Source organism: Dermacentor albipictus, unplaced genomic scaffold (genome assembly GCF_038994185.2).
Source record: "Dermacentor albipictus isolate Rhodes 1998 colony unplaced genomic scaffold, USDA_Dalb.pri_finalv2 scaffold_30, whole genome shotgun sequence".
Classification (NCBI taxonomy): Eukaryota; Metazoa; Arthropoda; class Arachnida; order Ixodida; family Ixodidae; genus Dermacentor; species Dermacentor albipictus.
The window spans coordinates 2,135,671-2,155,228 of record NW_027225584.1 but is presented as its reverse complement, the minus strand read 5'-3'; positions in this window follow the sequence as shown (position 1 = coordinate 2,155,228).

Genomic DNA, 19,558 nt, shown 5'->3' with positions numbered 1-19,558 from the left:
GCGGATGGTATGACGTGGATAGCTTGTGCCTAGTGGCACAGGACTGCAGGATGTCCGCGATAACTTTTGATAGGAATGTCCGGCCACGGTCTGTGAGAAGTTTTCGCGGAGCTCCATGTAATAAAATGACGTTGCGTAGAAGAAAATCGGCGATATCTGTGGCGCAGCTTGTAGGAAGCGCTCGGGCGATGGCGTAGCGCGTGGCGTAATCCGTGGCCACAGCGATCCACCTGTTCCGAGCAGAGCCGGATTAAGAAAAATGGAGTCCCTGGGCTAATGTGCATGCAGGTCCCCTTTCCCTATACTGACCCCCCCCCCCCCTGTCACCAGCTACGCTACTGGAAATATGCCATATTTCATTTCGATTCCCCCAAATTAAAAAGAACGAAGTGCGACCAACAATATTATTATTATTGTTCTTATTATAAGGAAAACAACAAAACTTGCTTCAAAACGCGTGCTGTTGTAAACAGCAACACATATGTTCACTTTGTGAATAATCTGCATTCTGTTTTCAGCAAATGCTAGGCTTTAAAGGAAAGTTTAGTGCACTCAAGATGAACAAGAACGTAGAAAAGACAACACAGCTCAGACGTCGATCCTTCTGAAGCTAAGCTTTGTTTGCATCACTAATTTTAATACCGTGAGGAGATGCATGGTTCTATATAAAACATTCTTTATTAAAATTCAAGCATCAGACTGCAGTAATCGTTATGCAGGTTACTCTATAAATATGCAATAGATATATACAATACTTAAGGTAATACAAACACCATAAAAATGCACTAGAATACAGATGAAAATTACCAACTGTAAGTACAAAACATCATATGAAAATATTTTTGTTAAAGTTAAGACAAGCAAGGACGACACGAAATAAACGTGGCACTATCAAAAACAACAAAAATACAGTTCTTTAAAAGCACGCTAAATATCACAAGAACAAACAAGAGACGAACAACGAAGATTTGCATATCTTGAATTACACTGCTCGTGTTTCATTGGCAACGTGGAGGTTGCCTCCTCCACGTTGCACGTTGCGTTGCCTCCACGGGAGGCAACGCAACGAACTAATTGGAACTATTCATGTATAGCGCAAACAGTCCTCTTTTAAAATGGCATCTTTCGCGCCTTCGTTTTGGCGAAATCAGATATAGCCTGTTCGAAGGATAGATCGCGGAGGAGGTCACTTTCAATGGACATTATAGCAAGCGAGTTCACTTTGTCGTCAAGGAGGCTCGAACGAAGGCGATTTTTATCAGCGACAACTTGGAAAACGATCGTTCGGTCTCACAGTTTGCCACGGGTATGCTTAAGTACAATCGCAAAGCAATAGAAAGGTTCGGAAACACATCAATAAGCTTTCTTTAGTGTAGCAACTTCATTATTCCCAGGTGACTCGTGTCCTGGCATACAGAGTTGTGCAGAAAGTTCGCAAACTGAACGATTTCAGCGGAAAATGCTGGCTCCAAATTATTTTTGTAGGTTTCCACCAACTTCAAAGCCTGCTGTGCCAGAGAGGCCTCGTTCCCAATTTCTGTCAGCAATGTTAAGAATCCGAACCTTTCGCAGAGTTCAGTGAAGGCAGCCTTTCGCACTCGCAAAGCAGAGCCTATAGACTGTCAAATACAACATTGTAGGTCTCTACGATAAACTTTTTTCTACCTTGTAGCGCACTATTGCTTTTTCCGTCCGGGTGCTTACACAAAACGATGCGTTTGCCCTCACCCTGATAACATTGATTGGTACTAAGCGCGCGTGCTCTCTCTTCGAAGGTATCAAAGAGAGGTAGCAAAGCATTAACAAAGCCTTCTAAGAGCTCAGCAGCTCTACAGCAGTTGAAATGTCTAGGCCTGGCTCCTGAAGTGCTACGCTTGCTTTGTCAAAGCGCTCCAAGATTTCACTCCAGAAAATCGCCATGAATGCAGTCTCTAGTTTTGTCATTTTCTTGGAAAGAGTGCACTTCGTTCCTAGTGTCACCGTTTTATTCCTCGTTCTTTGATATAGCTTCAAGGCAACACAAGACTACATTGAAATTTTTCAGAATGACCTTACATGATTCAGCGTGTCTTGACCACCTGGGGAGTGAGTGAGTGAGTGAGTGAGTGAGTGAGTGAGTGAGTGAGTGAGTGAGTGAGTGAGTGAGTGAGTGAGTGAGTGAGTGAGTGAGTGAGTGAGTGAGTGAGTGAGTGAGTGAGTGAGTGAGTGAGTGAGTGAGTGAGTGAGTGAGTGAGTGAGTGAGTGAATAAACTTTTATTTGGTCCAGCAAAGCGCGATAAAATGCGCACCCGGCTAATCCCACGACGGGACTGACAGATCTAGTCTGCCGGCCCAATCGCGGGCGCGCTGGACGGCCAGGATTTGGTCCTCAAAGACGGGACTGCGCAGGAGCGCGTCCCACTTTTCCTTGGTGAACTTCGGGCCCAGCGACCCGCACTCCCAGAGCATATGAGACAACGTAGCTACCTCACCACAGGCCACGCAAGAACAATTCGGATAAATCACGGGATATATGCTATTAAGGGACGCCGGATTTGGGTAGGAGTTCGTTTGCAGAAGTCTTAGTGTGACCGCCTGCGGCCTGCTTAGCTTGGAGCGAGGCGGAGGGAAAGCCCTTCTCTCTAAATAAAAGAATTTATTGATTTCGTTATGTGTGAAAGGAGCGTCTCTGTGTCCGGCGAGAGAGTCGCCCGATCCGAGGGCAGCGCGGTCGGTAAAGCCACGCGCAGCCTCGTGGGCAGACTCGTTGAGGTTCAGAGGAACCCCCTCAGTCGCCCCGACGTGTGCAGGGAACCAAAGGATCGAGTGCATGGAGGTGTTGCCGTGCTTGGCGCCTTTCAGAATTTGAACTACTTGCCGGGCTACCCGGCCTTTCTGGAATGCCCTGAAGGCGGCTTTCGGATCGCTATACACCCTGTCTCTCCGACTGTCTTGTATGGCGAGTGCAATGGCTACTTGCTCGGCCACCTTTGGGTTCGTCGTCCGGACGGAAGCACAGTTGATGACTTTGCCCAGCGTGTCAACGACGGAAACAGCAAAAGCCTTGCCGTCTCGGTATGCAGCTGCGTCCACTAAGCTTACTGCGATTTTGTGCTTGTTTATTTGCTTTAGTATATTCAATGCTCTTGCCTTGCGACGACCTGCGTTGTGAACGGGATGAACGTTGCGGTGCAAAAGGGTGACCACGATCTTCTCCCCTATTTCTCTGGGGATTTGGGTGTCTTCAGCCAAGTTCTTGGTGGGTGCGAGTCCGATCTCCTCGAGGATACGCCTGCCGGCCGGCGTAGTGGACAGCCGAGTTAGCTGGGCCCGTTCCTGAGCCTCGCTGGTCGGCCTAATGGCTTGCCTAATTTCCGCCACGGTGAAGTCTTCGTCCAATTCCTGACGGGCTGGGCCGAGGTAGTCGGGAAATCGGTCATCCTCGTCTCCTTGCTTTATGGGAACGTATTTCTTCATGAGCTTGGCAACCAGTTCGTCCCCGGAACAGGATGTGGGAGCTTCGTGAAGGCCTCTGGCGAGCGTGTGTCTCTGACTGGATCTGGTGCTGCTCTCGTCGAGATGTTTTAGCATGCCCCAGGACTTGCCGTTACGCATATGCCCGTCGATTGAGTCACAGACCTCGTCCCATTGCTGCTTTCCGAGGGTCCGACAGTGATCTTCGATGGCCTTGTTAAGCTCAAAGATCTTTTTCCTCAATCTTCGGTTAAACCTTTGTCCCTTCCATCTTAGAAGCAGCGCCTGCTTGGCCTCGATCAGATGGGCCAGCCTATACTGTCCATCTTCTCTACCTCCAGGTCACTGACGATCTTCTTAGTGGATGACTCGGCGTCACTCTTGATTCGCTCGCACCAATCTTCCAGGTCTTTGGGGACGGGTGCGCTGTCGTTGCCGCGGAGCTTGCGAAAAAAGTCCCAGTCCGTGACAGTGAATTCTCTGGATTTACTTCGGGTGACTTCGAAGCGGGTCTCGAGCACATAATGGTCGCTACCAAAATTTATTGCGGTGTTACTCCACTCGGCTCCCTCGACGTTCTTCACGAACGCCAGATCGGGGGTGGTGTCCCGGCTCACCGAGTTGCCGATTCTGGTGGGGAACGCCTTGTGCGTGCTGAGCGTGAGGTCTATTTCGTTGGCGTTCTGCCACAGACCCCGGCCCTTGCTCGTGTCGTAGACGTACCCCCACACGCCGTATGGTGCGTTGAAATCTCCGACGACGACCAGGGGATGGGTGACGGCCAGGTCGACGGACTTCTTGAGTACCGTTTCGAACTGCTGTTGCGAGTCCCTAGGATTGCTGTAGATGTTGAGCATCAACACGCTGTTTCTCCGCTGGTTGCGTTGTCTCGTGTTGAGCAGAACCTCCGCCATGACGTATTCGACCTTGCAACTCGCCAGCTTCAGGTCGTGAGACAAGTGTGTAAGCCTCCTGTCAACTAACGTGCACACTCCCCGACCTTCAGCCTGCACGGAGACGCCACGATAACCAGAGAGGGATGCGGCAGAGACGAGGATTTCCTGTAATGCTATTACTTGTGGTTTGTTAGGTAGCGATCTTAATCCCCTGCACATAGTTTCGTCGGCGAGGGGCAGACGTCCGCTCGATGCCCGAGGCGGCCACAGGCGTAGCACACCTCCATTTGCTTCCTACATAATGCACACCTGACAAGTGTGCCGCCGTACGACACGTAGTTTGGCACCTTGTAGCCGTCGAAGACCACAACCACGGTGCCCATGCTCTTGATTTCTTTGGCTCCCAAGGCCAGCGGGTTCTTCAAGTTGACAATCTTGCGATCGAGCTCCTCCGGGCCTTCACTCGGTGCGATGCCGCGGATGACGCCTTGGCACGTAGAGTTCGGCGCTGCCTCGTACGCGTTCACCTCGTGCTGCTCGCCGCCAACAGCGAGTGTCAGGACTGGGGGCTCAATCCCATCGCTCGTGATCCTTTGTCAAGATTGGAGTCTGGCATGAATTAGAAGGCAGCTGGCCCATGCCGTCGTCCAACTTATCCACGCTGAGGACGTTGATGAAGAGAAGAACTGCTTCTCATTGAGAACGAGGAATATGGGTTTATTTACAGTATTTAAATCAGTCTAACATGACTGCTTGAGAAAAAGAGTGTCAGTCCAACATGACTGCACGAGAGAAGTATCAGTCTAATATGACTACTCAAGAGAAGTGTGTCCAGCATTCGCACCACAGCAGTTTTTATACACTCGGTCCTCCCGTGATGCAAGGTGACGCGAACGTTCGTTTACTCATTGTCAACTTGCCGCCGCCCCGCAGAACAGTTTACGCACACATAGGCACATACATTCCGATGTCTGGCACCGACGTCAGAGGGGCGCCGTTCCGCAGAACAGTTTACGCACACATAGGCATACACATTCCGATGTCCGGCGCCGACGTCAGAGGGGCGCCGTTCCGGGAAACTCGGAGCCAATGGTGGGTAGCTCGTTGTCTTGCGTCCTGGTCGGGGCGTGGGAAGCAACAAAAAACGGCTTTCCCGCGGCAGCTCGTTCACGCGTAGCAGATCAGGTCCGCGCTGGAGAGCTCGGGCACAATAGTTCGCCCGCCGAACTCGTTTCGTCACAACGGCGATGGGGCTGGTGGAATGACGGCGGTGTCAGCACAAAGCCCGCTTCATCGAACGCATCCTAGCTGAAGCGAAGGAGAGTGGGGGATGCGTGTCTTGTTCCCCGGTCGTAACTGGGTGACAATCTTGCATTGCAGCTCGCCATTCTTAACCCGATGCACTCGACCCTGACGTAGAGGGTCGCATTCTCTCTGCTGGGGGTGCTGATGACCATGATATTTTGTTGGAAATTTGGGCACATCGTGTCCGAGTCCCACTTCGCCTGGTCGAAACCGACTGCGTTCCATATGGCCTGGGCCACAACTGTCGGCCCCACCTTGCTGATGTTCAGACCTCCCTTCGACCTGACAATGATCTTCGCGTCTTCTTTGGGCAACGGAGGCATCCTTCCACCCCGAATAATTTTGGCTTTAGCGCTGCTGCGGTCTCGGCGACCCTTTGCGGTCGCGTTGTCATTTGGCTTAGCGCCGGTAAAAATGGCACCAACTCGCTCGATGGGCGCCGATTTGGCTCGGCAGCGCCTGGCAGCAAGTGTTTCCCATCCGGGATCCTTGGAAAATTCCTCGGGAGTCAGAAGCTCCCTTTCCACTTCATATTCCATCACTGCAGACACTGAGGAGAAAAGCTGGCGCCGCAGCAGCACTTCGCCTCGCTAACACAAGCGCGGCTAGGGTTAGCGTCGCAGCGGCGTGGTCTGGACGGAAAAGGCCGATAAAATCGCAACAAGGCCACGCGCCTACAAGAGTCGGGTGTCTACGGGATTGCCACAACTTAAAGAGTCCGTTGGCACTAAAATAGTCGAATTGGGCTCAAATTAAATCACCGAAATCATTTTCAGAAGCGGGAGCCGGTCTTCGCCGCTTACTGGCACGTTCGTCGTCGTCCTTGACCACCTGGTCTCAGAGAGACTTTTCAAAACAAGCTGCTGGCCAGTTCCGCTCATGCTGTCCAAAAGATACCTCCATCGCTTAGATGAGGCAGCAAAGAACATATACAGCCTCTGAATTACAGTGAAAAATATGACTGCCTCAAGGCAACTGTCAACGTTACACGCGCTAACTAAGTGCAGTAAATGACCAGCACACGGGACGTAGACTGCCAATTCGTTCAGGTGTTTCATTTGAGCTTGCAGTCCTTTGTATTTTCCTGACATATTACTCGCATTATCATAACCTTGGCCCCTACAATCATCAATTGAGATGCCATTGGTCGTCAAGAGGGACATCACGGTATCGAAAAGATACAAGCTGGTATGCGATTCAATGGGAACAAATCTAAGAAAGCCTTCGTACACTTTCCCATTTAAATAGTATCGTAAAACAACTGACAGCTGATCAACGCGAGCAAGGTCTGGAGTCGAATCAACAATTAAAGAGATGTAGTTTGCGCGTTTCACTTCATCAATGAGACGTTCCTTGACAGCCATTGCCATGTGCTCGATAAATTCATCACAAATGGTTTTTGACAGATACGATGGGTGACCTTTTCCTTTGTTCCCGTAGCGTTTGATGTGCTCCTCTAGAAAGGGATCAAACTTGGCAATGGCCTCGAACACTCCCACATAATTGCCATTTCTCAGTGAACCAAAAATATCCTCACTACCCCTAGACGCTGGGTTGCGCTCAGCTAGATGCTTAACTACAACGACTACGCGCTTAACACCTCTGTCCACTAAGCGGTCTCAGTGACAAGATGCTTAACCAGCTCCTTGTCAATTGTACTGCTCCAGTTAGAGCGGGCAAGCCATGCTGCCACGTAATTCCGGTGCTCGGAGCTATTTTCATGTGCGCAAACCTTTTCTTCTGCTCTTTTCCCATCACAAAAGTCGTGCGTGGTGAAAGCACTGGGGTTGCTGGAAATGGAAAATAGTGTGCACATGAAACAGTAAACGCAACCTTTGGACTGCGAGTTCATTAACCAGTGTCGTTCGTACGCCTCCACATTTACAGCCTTTCGCACGAAAAGATGAGGTGACATATAGCGTTTCTGAGTTTCGTATTGCCTTTCATAAGACAAAAAATTTTCTGCCCGATTTTAAAAATACAATGGCCCTTTCTCAAGGCATACACTCTAAAAGCTGTCAGTAATAACGTCCGGCCACTTAGCAGGGTCCCTTCGGAGAATCTCGCAACGTACCTCTTGCTGCGGGGGTGTCTGTACTTCTCGTTGCCGCAACGAGAAGCCGTCGCATTCGTCCTCTCGGGGCACACTTTGTGGGTGGGAACATGATTATTTGACGCCAAACTAACAGAAAACATGTGGGTCAGATCTTGGAGTGTTGTTTCCTGGCGCTCGTCAGTAGAAAGAGGCTCATCGGGGAGGTTTGGCACCTGTTGATCAGCAGTAGTAGAAATCTGGCGTGGCGGACCGGACACCTGGAACTCTGTGGTTGCTGGTTGCTGACTCAGGAACAGGACAGGGCTCGGTTAGCGTCGGTTGTTCAGAAATATGGACGACCGAGGATGGCGCCGTTTTCACAGGATCCAGACAACCAAGATTAGTCAAACCTTGCTTCTTGCCTGGAAACCGTGGTGATGGAGTTGGCAAGTCCACCACAGACGCACAGTCGGTACTATTGGGAGTTTGACAAGGACTCTGGGTAGAGCGATCATACTGCTTCGCGGAAGCTGCATTCAGTAGGTACTTTGTCATCTTTGGTAGCTTCTTTTCACGCTCTCCTCTTTCTAACTTCGCCTTTCGTTTAGACGCACCACTTCGATGCTTCCGACCGAGCATTTTCACATGAATGGATGCTAATTGTTCACCGGGCACTTCGTCAGTCCGACGCGACCGCAGGTGTCCAACGGAGGCCGTCCCGATGACTGGCGCACGCTGCCTGGATGGCCCGTGGCTGGTCGAGAGTGGTGCGTCCCCCGGGAGCTCCTCAGCGGGCGGGCTTATGCAAGCTTAACCGGCGGCTCGGGGCTGAATCTCAGGCCGCGATCAACTTCCTTTTATAGACGCGCGCCGCGTTTGTCTGTTACTAGCGCCAAAGCAGGCGTTCACATACGCATAGAGTTCCTTGTACAAATTTCCTCCTTCTCAGTACAAACTTACTCCTTCTCCCGTTCCGGTCTCGTCTTCCTATTGGCTAGGAGCAAACGACTGTTCTGGGAGGTTCTCGAATTTTCTTTCGCCCTGTCGACTTCGAGCGCGGGAACGAACGGGAGAGGGCGACTCCTCATTCATATTTTTCTACTTCTTTCTCGAAAGTTCGGCGGTCAGTCTGACCTATTTTTTCCGTCGAGCGCGCGCGAGGGTGCGCAGCCACTAGACAGGAATGGGCCCTGGAGACAGGCCTTTGTGTCCAGCTCTCCAACTTCCCCCTTCACCCTTCCACAACCCTAGTCCGAACAGTGAACATTTTATGGCCCACGGCACACGGACAAAAGCACGTGTAACGTCTTCTTTCCTTTCCTGTCTAGACTCTGCCATCAGACTTATCATCATCTGCTATCGGACTCATCCTCCCCCGCCCAAATTACCATCACGGTAAAGAAAAGTCTAATGGGAGGCACTGTTGGGTACTGCAGCACATCCTTTCTATGAGAAGGACAGCGGCGGAACTATTTGAGAGGTGGAGGGTGGAGTGGCGGTGACGAGGGGCAAGGAAGATTTAGGTCCTCATCCCACATTGCATGTTTTAGGCGTTTCCCTCTTGCCCCTCCTCTCGAGACAGCATTGGCCAGACAGCCTGACAGGAAACCATGAAAACTCTTCCAAGCAAACGCACCTCGCTTCGTAAGGAAGAGAGCCCCGCCGGGGTGGCGGGGGATTCCTGTTTTTGCAGCTCGACAAGCTCTCCCCAAATGATCAGGCTAAATGCATACTGTTATATTAGGTGGGGGGCCCCTCGGCTCGTTTTGGTTTTATATCTTCATACATGTCGCTCGAAGTTCCGTTGCCCATGGTTCCAAATGCTAAGCAGGTTAGAATAAATGGGCCCACTTCTCCTACAGTCCGAGGTGAGGCCCTGGGATGCAGCCCCCTTAGCCCTCCCCCCTTTAATCCAGCGCTGGTTCCAAGAGGTAGAAAGAGGAAAAGGGCCAAGTAAGTTCCAAACCAACTAGAAAGAATGGTTCCGCGGGAATGTCGAGTAGTTGAAGGTACCCAGCAGGGAGCGTCGATGGTGTCTTGCGTCGCTGGCATTTCTCACACGCAGCTACGTACCTTCGAACGGAGCGAGCAAGCGCTGGCCAAAAAAAGCGTCTGCGGATCCGGTCGTAGGTACGTCGCACACCCAGGTGACTGGCAGTGAGGAGGTCGTGAAGTTCGTGGAGAACAGCCGAGCGAAGGTGTTAGGTATCACAAGGAGTAAGGCAGGGCCTTCGGGGTGAACGTTGTGGCAGTAGAGTACTCCATTTTGAAGTGTGAATAAGCGAAGGGAATTGTCGGCAAGTGACGACTCCAGGCGGTCAATGATGATGCGCAAGGACGCGTCATGGCGCTGCTCGTCGGCGACATGGAGCAATGGAAAAGCAGAGAGAACACAGGCATCGGTGTCAGTATCAGACGTAGAGGTCGCGTCTTCGACTGGGTAGCGAGAGAGGCAATCTGCGTCCTGGTGTTGGCGTACCGACTTCTAAGTCACTGTGTAGGGATGTTTTTGTAGTCGGAGGGCGCAACGACCGAGCCGGCTAGTAGAATCCTTGAGCGACGAAAGCCAACAGAACGCATGATGGTCTGTGATTACAGAGAAGGGCTTGCCATATAAATATGGGCGGAACTTTGCCTTGCGGACCACGAATGCCTTGCGAATGCCTTGAACGAATGCCTTGCGGACCAGAGCAAGGCATTCGCGCTCGGTAATCGAATAGTTGTGCTCTGGAGTTGTCAGAAGCCGGCTAGCGTAGGCTATAACACCGTCGTGTCCGTGTTGGCGATGCGATAAGACGGCGCCGATCCCATAACCACTGGCATCGGTTCGGACCTCTGTAGGTGCGAACGGGTCAAAGTGGGCCAAGACCAGTGGATTGGTGAGAATCGTGATAAGACGCAAAAACGCGGCAGTCTGAGGAAAACCCCACGTAAAAGGCACGTCTCTGTTAATTCAGAAGTTCAGTGAGTGGTCAAGAGATTGCTGCGAAATCTTTCACGAGCCATCTGAAATAAGAACAAAGCCCTACAAAACTGCGGACGTCTTTGACAGACTGAGGTGCAGGAAAAGCCATTCCTGCTCAAACCTTGTCCGGGTCGGGTTGTACTCTGGATGCATCGACGAGATGGCCTAGCACTGTAATCTGTCCACGACCGAAGTGGCACTTGATGAGTTTAATTGGAGCCCAGCCTTGCCGAAGACGTCAACGATAGCTGCGACGCGCTCAAGGTGCGTCGCAAATGTAGGACAAAACACAAGAACATCGTCGAGGTAACAACGGCAAGCTGGCCATTTGAAACCTTGAAGCAGAGAGCCGATCACCCGTTCGAACGTGGCGGGGGCATTGCATAAACCGAACGGCATAACCTTGAGTTGGTAGAGGCCATCTGGAGTGACGAAAGCGGTCTTTTCTTGGTCTTACTCATCGACGGAAATCTGCCAATAACCAGATCGGAGGTCGATGGACGAAAAGTACTTGGCACCGTGAAGACAATCAAGAGCGCCGTTGATTCGCGGTAAAGGGTAAACGTCATTTTTAGTAATTAGGTTTAGGTGGCGGTAATCAACGCAGAAATGCCACGAGCCAACTTTCCTTTTGACGAGCACGACCGGCGACGCCCAAAGACTCGACGAGGGATCAACAATGCCTCTGGGGAGCATCTTGTTTACTCCCTGCTGAATAACTTCCCGCTCTGCCGTGGACACGCGATACGGTCGGCGGTGGATGGGAATAGCATTACCAGTGTTTATCCCATGCTTAACAAGTGACGTCTGACCGCGTGGTCAATTGTCAGTGTCAAATATGTCGCGGCAGGAAAGCAAAAGGCGATATAGGGCGGCTGCTTGGTCAGGTGCGAGGTCCGGAGCGACCATGGGTCGTAATGGGCCGTCGAGGCTCAAGGCACCCTGCGGGTAATCACGAGGATCTGGAGACGCGTCGGCGGCAAACGCAGTGACGTGGACGTCTGTCACTGACCGGAGCGTGACTACCACCATGCCTTCAGGTAACACTTGCTTCGTCAAGCCAAAATTGACAACGGGGAGGCACATCCGATTAGCGGCAAGGGTTACGACGAAGTGGGACACGGAGATGTCGCGCACCAGGAGGACATCACGAATAGGTGTGACGACATGGTCGCCATCAGGCACGGTTGCCGTTGAGGCCGATTCGACGAAGGTTAGGGCTTTTGGATTTAAGCGAACAAACGCTGTAGTGCAGAGGGCGTTCGGTTGTTCGGGGCGAAAGTCTGAAAGAAGAGGGAGCTCGAGGCACAGCGTACCGGTGGAATAGTCGATGAGGGTAGAAGGCACCGTCAGAAAGTCGAACCCGAAGATTAGGGCATTGGGGCAACTGGTCAGAACAATGAACAGGACTGGAACTTGGCGGCCAACAATTCCTATGCGAGCAGTGCACATACCCCTGACGGCAACAGTGGCGTCATTGGCGACGCGCACGGCTCGAGTGATGGCAGGCGTAAGAACTTTTTTAGGGCGACGACATAGATTAGCGCTGATTATGGATACTTGGGCTCTAGTATCAATTAATGCCGTCAACGGAACACCATTTACGTCTCCTTCAATTAGGTTCATGTTGGTGAGGAGCATCACGGAGGATTTCGACAGGACGAACGTGATGCAGCACAACCTGCAAAAGGTGCATGGCCTAGTTTTCCGTCCGTTGGTTTCGCGATGAAAAGCGGCAAGGTTGGGGTGACGGGGAGCGACGGCGTTCGGGCGACGGCGATCACACGGAGGAGCGGCTGTCAGGGGCATCCGGAGTATGGTACAGACGGCGAGGTGAATAACGGAGAGCGTCGGCGTATGGGTGAGGAGCAGGGAATGAGCTCAAGTACGGCGGTATCCAGGTGGTGCGGCAGTGCTGGGATACGTGACGAACACGGTCGCAGCAGAAGCAGATCGGTTTGTCGTCTGGGGTTCGCCATTCAGCAGGATTGCGTGGTCTGGGAGCGAAATACTGGTAATTACAAGTTGTGGATATGGGAATGGGTGCCGAATCAGGTCGGGAGACAGAGCAGGTGGTAGGGATCCCAAGGTTTGCAATTTCTTGCCACACAACTGCTTGTACAATGGAGACAGTGGGGGCCGCTTGGTCAAAGGTGCCGTCAGGGGGTCGTGGATAAAGGGGGGCCGGACTCGCCGCTTCAATCTCACGGCGAACGATACGTGTGACGTTCTCTTAAAATGGTCGTGTGGCGGTAAGAGTGGCGGTAAGAGCGGAGCGAGAGGACGTGGCGGAGTGTTTGGGAGTCCGGAAAACGGTGGGACGACGCGGCGGCTTTTGTCTACCTCGAAGCGGCGGCATTCTTTGACGATGGCTCGACAATAGAAACGTCGTTATAGACGAGCAAATTGAAGGCGTCCTCCGCGATGCCTTTTAGAATATGGCCCACCTTGTCTACCTCGGTCATGTGCTCGTCGATTTTCCAGCAAAGTGCGAGCACTTCCTGTATGTAGGAGACATACGATTCGGTCGACGACTGGACACGGGCGGCAAGCTCTTTTCGCGCAGCCTGTTGGCGACCTGACGGGTTGCCAAATAGGTCGCGAATCCTATCCTATCCTATCCTAACACACATCCTGGCTACGGTGCGACATCAACGACTTTCGGTAACGGCGAAGCGCTGGCGGACACAGAAAGACATCATCATCATCATCACTCTCATCATCACCTTATTTATATGTCCCTTGCCAGGATGCAGGCCTCGCCCAGCGATCTCCAATTAGCCCTGTCTTGAGCTAGCCGAAGCACACCCTACTCTCAATTCGCTGTTCATGACCTCATGAGAATTCCCTTCTCATGGCCTCTCATGATCGTGAAATTCTCTTCTCATGATCTAGGTCTCCACTGAGGCTGTGACTACTGGGTCTGAAGCTGGACACCTGCGCGAGTAGGCGATTCATGATCAAAAAAGATTACATGCAGAATCTCCTGTGGGAGTTATCTATATGACGCATTAGCATTTGCTACTAATTACCTGCTGTTTAGAACATCGTACGCTGCTGTGTAAGGTATAATTGCTAGAAACACCGCAAAAGAATCGTGAAACGCGAGTGCAACCCCGAAATGTTAAAGGGAAGCTGAAACGGTTTTCAGTTTCCATGAATTGCTGTCATTGGGAAGAACAGACCTAATAATTTACGGTTCCGAAATTTTTTTTTCGTTTTGTTAATATAAGGGGCGGAAATCGCTTTTTAAATCACCCCCGCGGACACGCCCCCATCGCTTCCCGGAGCGCCGGGTGAGGTGGTTACCAGAGGAGAGAACCGGTGAGAGTGACGTCACTGGCGGGGACCGAGCTGCCGGACCGGCGTACTGGCATGCGCTGGCATGCCTCTTTCCGTCCTGCGCTTTACTGAACGACGCTACGAGAGATTTGCCGCCACCGCCGCTCACGTTTGTTTTGCGATTTTCGTAAACTGTTCTTTCCTTCTGTGCTGCGTGAGTGCCTACAGCCAAGGGCCCCCAACATGCCCTCGTTCTGTGCAGCATTCGGCTGCGCGAACACACGCGGGCGAGACGATGTGGTGTTTCACAGGTTCCCGAAGGACAAGAAGCTTGCAGCGCAGTGCGGTGAGGAGAGATAAGTTCGTGCCGACGAAATCAACTGTGCTGTGCTCGGACCATTTGCGCGATAGCCGGATAGCCTTAGACAAATGCGGAAACGCGTTGTTCTAGCGTTGCTATACTACGTTTCATACATCAGGTGCAACGCTGTGGAGGCTTGAGATACTTCTTGCAGTGGCTGCGTTCGCACTTAGAAAAAGTTCGGTGTTTCTTGATCCGATTTTTGAGAAAGCTTTTCATATATAAGATCAGTTCTGAATGAAAAAAAAAGAATTTACCCATAGAAACAATCCGTGTACTTATACGGCTGCTAACACGTTCTTTTAAATCAATTTTCTTTTCGGCATTCTTTGATTGCAGCCCGTCGCGGCAGCTTCACGTGCATGCTCGCGCGAGCAAACGCCGCTGGCATGCTGCGAAGCATAGACGGAAACGCGCGCATTAATAAATTTTGGTAACCGGACTTCGTGCGTAGCTTCCACAGCGTTGCACCTGAGGTATGAAATGGAGTATAGGCTTGCCTAGTGACATTCGACGTACGGTTGCAGTTATCATGTTTACCACACGGCGGTGCTAAAACTGCCTAATATCTTTATGACAACACTAGCATGGAGCGCGCATACCGATTCTTGATCGAGCCACAATCGCAAAGTCGTCGAACCATGTTCTGAATATTCCACATATAATCCCCCTGGCCATCTCGATCTGGATGTGTATGATAAGCAACTTCCATGACTGTACGTCGCAGCACTGCATGTGCGCGCTTTGAAACGCGGCACTTATGTTCGCGATCGTGTATCAACGCTCAGAAAACCACGGGACTTTAGACAAGCAGCGGCAAGGTGCTTGACATCGCGGAATTGTACCCGTGTTTACAATCTAATGAGAAGTTAGTGCTTCGGCATTCTTCCAGCAGCAAGTTCCCAGTGACACTTTAGCGCATTTTTTCTCGCGTCACTGGAACGTGCAGCTACATGAAAAAAAAGCATACGTAACAGCTAAGATTTCCAAAGCGCGAGAAGGTGCACACATCACTCTCGCTTTTGGCACACTCAACATCGTCGTTGCCACCGTTGCCGCCATCGTTTTCCGTATCGGCTGTCGGTTCGAACATGTACCAAGGCCGATTCAAATAGGTCGCGAAGCTTCGGGCGAAAAGCGGTTCAGTACAGATTGTCACCGACATCAGCATGGGGGGTTATGGGAGCAGCGATCGAAGCGCGACTATGTTTGGAGGGAACAAACATTTGGAAAGAAAAACGCCTTTTTTAATTCAAACGAGACACAGTTAGATTCATTCAACGAAAATAAAATTCCTAGCCAATTTTATATATTCGTGCTGAGTTAAAAAAAATACGTTTAATTTTATTATTATTATTAAATGCATTTTTTTCAGCGCCCATCGCTACAGGGGGCGTTGACGCCACTATCACTCGCAGTGCAATGCACGTCTTGAAATGGGCAGAAAGGCGCACTCGTATCACCTGCTGAAATACGCCCCCCTCACAATTTGTGCTTTCTTGCTTGTCGAAGTTTGTCTGAATTTGGTGACGCGGGTAGCTTCATTGCTTCTTAATCTGTTCAGTCAAAAGTAGTGAGTTGCGACCGCCAGATAATTGTGTAGTTGTTTTCGTGCGACTGCGCTGGCCGACAGACTTGGCATCCGACAATAGGATCAGCACTCTACACCTAAAGCTTTCGTCGGCCTCCAAAGAAAGTATGTTCTGCGCAGGGATGCGATTTCGACAACCGTACGGCTGGCCTTTTCCTGCATCGCTTTCCACGCTGAAAGCTCGAAACGCCCATCAAGTCGACTGGCGGGGCATTTGAATATATAGCTCCAAAGGAAGAACAACAAAACAAATTTCGCGCCTTCGAAAACAAAATGACGTCACTTCTGCTTTTAACGGACATGGCGTCACGTTATTTTTTTTTTCCGCCGGAAGTGTTCCCACCACGTACAGATGGCGCTAAGCCCCATGAACCGGCGATGGACCGCCATGTTTTGAACGTATGGGCTCCTATGGAAGCTTCGCTACCAGGTACATTTACCTTGCATGTACGGCGAAAATACAAGCTGTCCGAGACAGCGAGAACGTTCCATAATGCTTACAACTCAGCTATGAAGCCAGAACAGAACAGCGTGCTACATGGTGCTACGCTCTGAAACGGCGGCGCCGACCGGCGACTGCCGCCATTGACATCACAGCGGCTCCGACCAATCACGGGCAACAGCGGCGTTCGCGCGATTCCCTGAGGCGCTGGTGCGCGTTTTCATGAAAAAGCAGCTGCTTGCGCTTGTTTCCGCCCTTTTTGAACGAGATATTCGTGTTCAGGGGACTCAAAACTGTAGAATGCCGCAGAGAACTCATTTTTTTCGAAAAGTGTTTCAGCTTCCCTTTAACTGAGACCAGCATGAGACCACGAAGAAGAGGCGAGTAGTAGCAATGTTCATTTGTGTTAAAGATAACTCCCGGAGCATGTAGACGTGGGATAAAATGACGAGAAATATTTTGTAATTGAAGCAAACATATATAGCATTTACTGTAAATGTACGCTGTTTCTTGTTTGGTCACTGTTGCGTTTTTTCTTTATCTTCAAATTTGGTGGCGGTGCGTCTGGGTGATGCCGCTGCTTCGTGGAAGATGACCATTGGCCGATGCATGCTGTAGTACGGGAGGTAATTTACCAGTGTCATGTTAGACCTTGTACGTAAACGTGGTGGATGACGCCACCTCTCCTCGATGCGAACCATTATCAATGCTGATCAAGCATACTCCGGCAGCGGCTGCGTATGGTGTGGCCGCACGGGCGCTATCTCGAAAGCAATCTGCAATGGGGACAGAGTGCACCAAGTGCTGATAGCTTCGTGTGAGCTGCTTAGCTCGCCGCTTAGCTCGCGTTGAAGCGAGAGACAGCACGAAGGTCCCTTCGCTCGCTGCTGCAGGCCCTATCTGGAAACGATCGCCGTACGTGACGGACGGATGGACGGACCGATTTCCTCGTTGGGTAGGCATAGAAATGTTTGCGCATTTAAAGAACCAGGACACCTAAGCACTTCTTATGAGTTCTGAATACGAAATCATTAATGTCCAATTGTATGCCACTAAGCCGTCCTTCGAGTTATGAGCTACTCGCGGGCATGCGAGCGCGTTGAGACGTTTGGCCAACGGCTTGGCGCATTTTAACGCGATAGCGTTAAGGAGCTCGTGTCTGATAGCTTCGTGTCGTCGGCGTCGGTGTCGGCGTCCGCGGCGTTGACCATGAGCGATAAATCACGGCAGGCACTTCATAAATAAAAAGCAACTCCAAGATGTGCTGGGTGGGAATCGAACCAGGGTCTCTGGTGTGTGAGACGGAGACGCTACCACTCAGCCATGAGTTCGATGCTTCCAAGCGGTACAAACGCGCCTCTAGTGAATGCGGTGTTGCCTTCGAAACGAGCCGTGGAAAGTTATACTGCGGTGTATATCGGTAATTATGAACATGTAACTTACAGAAGTCGCAATTACACGAGTAGCGAAGTGCGTTTCCGCTGCATTTCTTCTGCGCTTTCCGCACACGCAGAGCCATCTTGCGGCAAACACAGAAGACTCCCTCCTCTCCATGTACGGCGCTGCCCCGACAGATGGCGCGCCACGCGCGCATTGGAGCTGCGAGGACCGGTGCGAGGCGGTTCGCGGTCCGACTCCCTCTCCCCTGACAACGCTTCGCCTTGCTCCCTCTGCAGAATCAAGCGTCCTTCCTTTCTTTAGATCGCCATCTGTCTATCTCTCTGCCCGTGCCGATCACGACGTTTGGCTGGCGTGCATCATTTCCCCCTCCGAGATACCGAGTTCTTCGGTTCGTTCCGCTTGCTCAGGCGCACGTTTCGTTGCTGCGCCGAACGCCGCGTTGCTCGACCATATGGCTCGGCGCTCACCGCGTCCGATGCGGGGCGCCTCGTAAGTGATGGCTGCCCTGTAGCCCACTGTCTTACACCCCTTGGCGGGTCGACGGGAATGCTGTCGCGTTCCACTCTTGCAGGCGAAGCTTAAGCGTCCTCCAATTTTTGATTTGGCCTTACCGAGGCGCATTTAGAGCGCGGTCGAGAGCTTGCGCGGACAAGGAACGAGCGTATAACACAGGCTTGCGAGAGCGATAACGAGGGTTACGCTAGGTCGCGCCAATGTCCCCTACCCGCACGCAACACCTGGCGCGCTTTCGGGGCAGCTGGCCTTTCGACCGCTCTGCTCCGCCGAGGCGCACTCGTTTCGTGGCGTCTCAGTCAATTGGAATTTTGGCGCCATTTCTTCACTTGTGCCATTTGATGATTTCGCATCAGTAAGAATTGAGCGCACACAAAAGCACCACATCAACGAAATGCACATGTGCCTTTCCTTTGCGTTGTGCCTTTGTTTTAGGTGTGTTGTGCCTTTGCGCGCACTGTTCTAACACGATACTTGTCACAGATTAACATTTTCCTTCACTGCTTCTAGAAGTTGACCACTAATCAGGATGTACTGTTTCCTTGCCCCAGGATACGAAACATTATACCGACGCATAAGTTAACTTTTAAACCTATATACCCATAATACTCTACAATAGTTAAGCATCTTCGTCATTGATTGTAAATCACTTTTTGCGTTGTTGAACACAACTATGTGATTTATAAACCTCAGGCATCTGAGATATTTTTCGTAACTCCTTGCGCGTAATATTTGCCAGCCTAGCATCTTGAATGGTTCTTGCAAGCATAAAATTAGTAATAATGAATTGCTTGCAGGCTCTCGCGCGATACCATTCTTATTGAATATTAATCGGATTTCTTTATGACTGATTCTTTAAGTGTGGAGGTGCAACACGAACATTTCAAAGAGCAAGAAACACAAACCTTGGGCGCTATAACGTAAAATTATTCCAAACTTTTCTATTCCAATTCTGCAATCAGTCTGCCACGATTAGTCAAAACGTTTTTGGACCACCCCCACTTCACCTGTCTGTCACGCGACGTCACGAAAACCGCGATAGCTCCCCATCTGATATGACGTGTACACACTGATTATCCATAATTTGACCTAACAAAACAAAATAGTTATTTCTGATTCGACACCTTTTTGCCATTAGCCCTCGGCTATTGGACAAAAGCTTTCGGGCTGAGCCCACTTCACCTGCCTCTCACACAACGTCACAAAACCGCAAAAACTTACCGCGTCAAAGTGACGCGTACGCGTTAAAGATGCATTAATATGCCGAACAAAACTGAATTTTATCCTGAATAGGCGCAGGCTGCCCCCTACCAA